The sequence below is a fragment of the Anguilla rostrata genome, chromosome 1 (genome assembly GCF_018555375.3).
Source record: "Anguilla rostrata isolate EN2019 chromosome 1, ASM1855537v3, whole genome shotgun sequence".
In the NCBI taxonomy this organism is placed as follows: Eukaryota; Metazoa; Chordata; class Actinopteri; order Anguilliformes; family Anguillidae; genus Anguilla; species Anguilla rostrata.
Genome location: NC_057933.1, coordinates 32130711 through 32137892, shown reverse-complemented (window position 1 = coordinate 32137892; position 7182 = coordinate 32130711). Strand labels below are relative to the sequence as shown.

The window sequence follows — 7182 nt, the reverse complement described above, 5'->3', positions numbered from 1 at the left end:
GCCTGGCATGGTTTTGGCCCACTTGTCCCCTTAGAGCGTTGGTTCACTTCAAATCAATACAAAGTTATTCTGAGTGATCAACTTTATCCTATGATGAAAGATTTCTATCCTGATGGGAGTGATCTCTTCCATGATGAAAATGCCCTCATCCACAGGGCACGAGGGGTCACTGAATAGTATAATGAGTATGAAAATAAATTTAATCATATGCTATGGCCTTTGCAGTCACCAGGTCTCAACCCATTTTGAACACCTATGGGAGATTTTGGACTGACATGTTAAACCACCATTAGCAAAGTACCAAATGAGGGAATATTGGAAAGGAGTTTTGGAAGAATGGTGTTCCATCCCTCCAGTACCAGAGACTTGTAGAATGAATCTGTGCCAAGGTGCATTGAAGCTGTTCTGGGGGATTGTGGTGGCCCAACACCTTACTAAAACACTTTATATTGGTTTTTCCTTTAATTTGTCACCGTCTGTATACTCTTTAGTAAAAAGCCAATGTTTTGGGAATCTGTGACTTTGACAGGCTCCACTGCCCTTTAAAATTTAAAGTTAATTTTCAGCAGACACTAATGATTAAGTATCATGGTAACAACGAGAGCACATTCTGTAACAACAACAGCAAACATATTACCACAGAGTCTGAACTAAGTAGAACAGAGACAAGAATGTGTTTTTTAGGCTCTTGTTTGAAATCATTTGAGAATTGTCCTTTGAATTACTGCTGAGGATGAAGAATCAGCAACCAAAAAAGAAAACATTCATGGTACATGCCCACTTTTTCAGTCCTAGTTTTGTAACATTTACAATTCAAATCATTAAACTACCTTTGGCAAGCATTTTTGCAACAGTGGAATGCAGTACTTTGTTGGTCCCCCTTGATGTGATATCGCAGTCATCCTTATTTAATCATCCTTATATATAGGTATAACAATCCATTCTATTTGAATGAAGAGGAGGTTGTTATTGCAGCAAAGAATCGACTAACTCCATATTAATGCCCTTAATTTTGGATGGGATGTTTTGTGTCAGGTGTCCACATAATTTTGGCCATGTAGTGTAATGCCGCTGAACAAGCTGCTTTAGAGTTACTTGAATTGTGTGTTCTTGCTTTAAATCACACACCCCGGAAAGCCCTATGCCTGCTGTTATAAAGCCAAGTCATCAAAAACTACTTTAAAAATCTAAAATGACCTTAAAAACTGTCCCTTTAAAGCAGAGCAGAACCCCCATACCATATTATTCAATATTATGAGGTTTGAAGTCTCCAAATCTTCCAAATACAGCCTCCAGCATGGTAGCACAAGCAATCACGTTCATAGTTGGCCAGGTATTCAATAAGTAAATGATTGTTGTGTAACATGTAATATACATATTTAATTAGTATACAAATTAAATTACATTAATTGGCAATGAGGAAAATAAGGACAGGAACTGAAAACAAACCGCAGCATTACGTGTCAATTGAATAGAGGATCAAGCACTAAAACCTGATGTTCATTATTTGTCAGTATTTATTTGCAGAAGTAATTAGGGTGAATGGTTGTGGTTTCATTTGCCACATTACTCATTTGTACAGGTGTTTATGTACTGAAGTGATGCAGGTTAACCTCTTTGGTGTAGGGCTCAACGACAACAACCGCCTTGGATTTGACTCTGCAAAACTCCTGGGTTAGATACCCAGTTACATACTTACATCTCCACCATCATGAATTCTGCCTTGATATTTCTTACAAAAAAGTGCACCTTTTGTCTTCTTCCAGGTCCATCTGTGATGCATGACCCAACATGATGTCTTTTGCCAAACCAGCCATCTGCATAATGTGGACGCCAGTCAGTTTATAGAACTGTCCTCAGAACCTTTCCATCGCTACTACAGAATCAAGAAATAATGACTGGAGAAAACTTGCTGAACTCAGCTTTTTATGAAGTTATTTGCAAAAAGAATTCTGAATTATGCACTGCTTATTTTCAATGTAAAATGTAACAACCACATGCTGATATAAAGAATTTGGGGGGTTAACATAAGTTGTGTGAGTATAATGTATCCCTTGGTGTAGTTTTTATGAAAAAAAGTGATTTGGTATTATTTGTACAGTGGGACACTGAATATTTTAGTTTTCATTTCTTCCTATATATTTCTCTCAGTGTTTAAAATACGTAAAGTCACCCCATTCCTCTGCAGCAGAGCATGTGAGTGGAGCACAGAGCGAACAGAGTGGACATAATTTGACTGGAGTGCAAAGTGGGGTTTCAAAGGATGGAGCGTCTGTCTTCCCTCACTCCAATATTGTTCAATCGCAAGCTTTGCACGTGAGCAGACAGAAAACTTGGCCCAGTGGGCCTACACAGCTTCCCCATTCCCAACTCCTACTCTGTAGCAAACAATTAGCTACTTGTGCTAAGTGGGTTAAATATTTTTCCAAGGAAACTGACAAATAGGTGCACCATGAAAGTATACTGAAAAGAGCAGAATGTAGAGAGAGAATGTGGTGATATTGACCCATTCCTGTATCTAGTAATTTCCATGTCTCGTTCAAAATTCCTCATTTATATATTGAATGTATTAAATATATGTATCTATTCCACAAAGTCAAAGACTCTCCAGTAACTCTTGTTTCATTGTAATTGTAGCCTATACATTTTATTAATTAGCTATGTCAAGGCTAACTATCATTTCACGTGCACATACACTGTTAGGTATTGTGTACACTGTAAAAGTTAAAGTAATAAATTGACTTGTTTTCCCTCACTTTATGGGTGTTTCCCTATAACAGACCATTTTCCGTAAAATTAAAAGGTAACCTACACCCATTAAATAACAAATGCGATAAATTGGCTCGTTAAACACATTCTTTATAGGGGAGAGTTTATTCAAGAATGTAACAGTTCTTGGATTTTGCCAATTTACTCAGAAAATATTTATCTAAGCACACAGGAATTTTACTTCAAATAGCTTTGACATGTCAGTAGTCATTAGCTGTTTCAATTACATTCATAACTTCATCGAGTTGGATACAATTAAAACCAAAGTACATGCAGTCTGATGTTACACTGTTGGTATGATTGTAATAGAGGAATAATTTCTGCAGTAAATGAAAACTATACTATAATGTGCGTACGCAGGTTTTTTCTGCACATACTAATGTTAACCAAGGAAACACATTTCCAGTGGTAACGTGAGATCAGCCACACTGTCAGAAGCATGAGGCTTTATTCATGAAAAAACACTTCAAAAGACCACAAAGCCAACCAGCAGTGTTAAGCGCTTAAAATTAACCACAATGATTAAGGTATAACTGAAAAAAAGACGAGTACAACAGAACAAAAAGGGACAAAAGAACAAAACACAATAGTCACGGTGTGTTGTGGTGCATGCCTGCAGGATCAGAGTGTGACTGCCTCAAATTGGCATCTTATATAGTATGTGCAGGGTTTGCACCCGCATCTGAACAGTGCACACGCATCACCTGTGCTGCAGCCTGTAACAGACAAAGAACACACATGCAAACCAAAGCACACTCACATGACAGAAAGAGAAAAAATTACAACCAAATTCAAATATATAAATTAACTGATAGTTTTTTTATTACTCTACTAGCCTATAGAAAATATTTTAGTGATTAGACTTGCCTGGGTTAAATGATGCTTTAAACCAAAAAAGGAAAAACAAACAGTGAATTTTGAGATAAACATTTCTTTCAGTGAACAAGCGGCGAGCGATTTTGGAGCAAAGCGGTGAAAAGGACATGGAGCGGGGGCGCGATGCACAAACACATGCTTATGATCAAGAAGTGACATTTCCTACCACTCTGCTCTGCTCACATGCTCTGCTCCCCAATTACTTTAATGCAAGAACTTTAAAGGGCATTGGTTCCATTTAGGCACTTTATCATTTTGCATCAGTGTTCTCAATACTACAATACTTTAATTAAATCTCTCTATCCCCTTTAATTGTTATTATTAGCCCTGTTAATGTAGCGGTAATTAATATTGGGGAGATTCTAAATGTTCATGTGTTTGTAACTGTAAGTATCAAGGCCTTGGCATTGAAAAGGTGTTGTTTGTGGGACGGAAGATCAAATTGAAGTTTCGGATTTGTGTTACTGAAGCCCAGTCTCGTGTTGGTATGAGCATTTTTGGTATGAGTTTTTTCCCATCTGAAAACGAGAACTCCCACCAACCACAAAAAAACATCTGCACCAGAATGTTACCAGGCAGAATTATGTGAAGAAATACATTACAGAGAAAATTATAAGCTACTGCATGCTGCCAAACTACTTAAATATTTCAGAAATGCTGGCAGACAAAAAACTGATAAAAACAAGAAAGTAAGTAACTTGGGTAACTTGGGAGTTCATGGGAACATGGAAAATGGGCAAAATCGGAAAAGGAGTATCTTGAGCACCATCTTGCAGGCACAAAAGACCTATCAACAGGTAGCCAGGCAGAAGACTCCATGTCATGCTGGTCTACATTTATTTTTCTTTGTAAGAAATGGATAGTAGACATAACACTGTCCGTAGCACAGTATGCTCGTGTTGTACTTAGCCTTCATTTTTCTCATGATGTTAAAAATGGCAGACAGTAGATGTGTCGCTATGGAGAGAAGGTTCTGGAATATTGGTTCAGTAGGCTTTTCTGTTCTCTAATGTGCTGTAATATATTCTGAGAAAGAGATATGCATGGCAGGGTCTGCAATTGCATTTAGCGATGAAACCTGATAAAATGCATGCCCCTCATCCATCCCAGTACACACACACACACACACACACACAGTTAAGGTACTGATCATCTGCACAGTACACACAGTGGAGGGACCACCTGTTCCTGAAAAATGCCCCAAAATGCTGCAGCTACAGCAACTGCCAGCAGCTCTCATTTGTGTAGTAATATACCTAGACAGGAGAGCAGAAGACAAGGCCATGAGCCAGCTGCTGTCTTTAAATATGTGCTGAATAAATCATGCTGTTTTTCAGTTGGATACCGGCCAGGGGGATGTGAGGAGAGGTGAGCAAATCCAGATTAGGGAAACTCGATAGGCGTGACCTTTGACCTCAGTTTAATGGCAGGTACCATCAAAGGGAGCAGGTTTGTGTTTAAGTGGAAACCTCAATTAGGCCACCTCTCCATGGGTGCCAGGTTTAGATCTAGCAGGGAAAAGAGAGAGAAGTATTTTTAGCAATGGCTTGCATCAGGATTAGGGCTGCTTAGCCTGTGACCTGGCCCCATTGGATGGGAGAAGAAATGAAAAATCCCAGTTCTCCATTCCTCCCAAAAGGCCATACTGTAGGTGCCTGTGTGTGTGCACTTATGAATTTGTGCACACATTGTTTTTTTCTTTTGTGCAGTTATCCTGCAATTGATCCCATGAACTAATGACCCATGAAAGTTTACACTGATGTACCTCCCAAAATTCACTGAACACACCTGCTTTCCACCTGCTCTAGCATTTTCTTGTTCACTTCCCTCACCACCAACCACCCCACTCCAAAGGCCTCTTCCACCTCAAACAAAATTCAGACTGTACTGGTATCACATGGACAATGGCAATTTTACACCACTCAGCAGGTGTTGAACATGTTGGTGTTGAACATGTGGGGACGACATAGCTAAGGAGGTAAGAGCGGGTGTCTGGCAGTCGGAGGGTTGCCGGTTCGATCCCCACCCTGGGCGTGTCGAAGTGTCCCTGAGCAAGACACCTAACCCCTAACTGCTCTGGTGAATGAGAGGCATCAATTGTAAAGCGCTTTGGATAAAAGCGCTATATAAATGCAGTCCATTTACCATTGTCATCTGTTTGTTGCTGGAAGTCAACATGGCCTGCTTCCCAATGGAGGTAGATGTTGTTCAAAGTAGAAAGCACAATTAAAGCTAAAATAAACTCCCTTTAAGGGCACCTAGTGCTGTTTTCTGAACCTAGTGCAGTTTTTTTTTACATGACAGCAAACACTCAGCAGGAATTGTCTTAAAGGGATAGTTCACATTTTTTAGACCCAGGCCTGCTAAGCTACTCACCACAAATTATGTGATGAACTTGGAGACATGTCAGGCTCAAGCCTGACTCAAGTATGCATAGCTCACTCTCTGTTAGCTGTTAGCTTTGTTAACTAAATAACACTGATTTAATGATGAGCTGAGAATCACCCCTGACAGCTGTTTAACAAAGGCACTATTAAAAACAGAACTTAAATAAACACTTCTTCATATGTTTATTTGCTTGCATAAATACATATCTTGTCATCAAAATGGGCCAATATAGCCAAAAACAGTATTATTACTATGGACAACTATATCTTGCACCTACTCGAGGCAGGAGGGCTCGAGCCCGACATGTCCCCCAGTTTGTGGCCAGTACCTCAGTGGACCTGGGTCTAAAAACTCTGAACGATCCCTTTAGGTGAGATTGACATTAATTTATGTTCAGGGTTTCTTACATACCCATTCAGAAAATATGCAGTACTCACAATATACTTTTTTATTGAGCAGTGCATTTAAACATTAGAAATTTTTGTTATTTATGGTGCAAGTGTTGCACTTCTGCTGTTATGAAACTAGGATGATTTCAGCTGTACTTTGTTTTGGGCTGATCACAGCACTGTCTTGAAAATTAACCCCAGGAATATAAATGCTTTGCTGGACATACATGCAACCTTTCCTTGAGTTTTACTTTGTAATTGAACAGCTCTAGGTGCCTTTTATTGATATTAACCCCATGTCCTGGTACCTCCTCATTACCTTTTAGCACTAGTTGCTTCTCTAATTGATGTTAGTTGGCATTTCTCTGTGTGATCCATTTTGAATAGTTATTGACTTTGTAACAGAAATGATGTGCATGTAAATACAGCTTGATTAAACTCTTGGATTTATCAACATGCTGTTCAACTGTTTTGATTTGCAATAAACACTTGTTCTTCAAGTGCTTACTAATGCATATTAAATAAGCACAGTCTGATATACTAACACTATGTTATATTTTATAATTTTTTAAAAACTGAAATGTAATTTTTTGTTGTAAAGACATACTGTGGACTTCTGGTCTGACAATGCAGGAGGAGGACGCAAAGCAGATGGTCCCAGTCATCTGTGATCAATTGCTTCCTTAGTGCAGGTATAAGAGAGCTTTTCGTATCTAGTCTTGAATCTAGCTACTCTTATTGGCATCAGTCTGCACCAGAT

The 7182-nt window shown here is 38.9% G+C and overlaps 1 protein-coding gene across 1 annotated transcript in view; it reads left to right on the top strand.

Annotated features, from left to right (window-relative positions):
* The window catches only part of foxo3a (forkhead box O3A), a 44425-nt gene extending 37549 nt beyond the window's left edge, over positions 1 to 6876 (top strand). Inside the window, exon 3 of the mRNA XM_064335016.1 lies at positions 1767 to 6876. The gene's annotated coding sequence lies outside the window, so the exon portion shown is untranslated. The remainder of the gene's footprint in view (positions 1 to 1766) is intronic.
* The last annotated feature ends 306 nt before the right edge of the window (positions 6877 to 7182 follow it).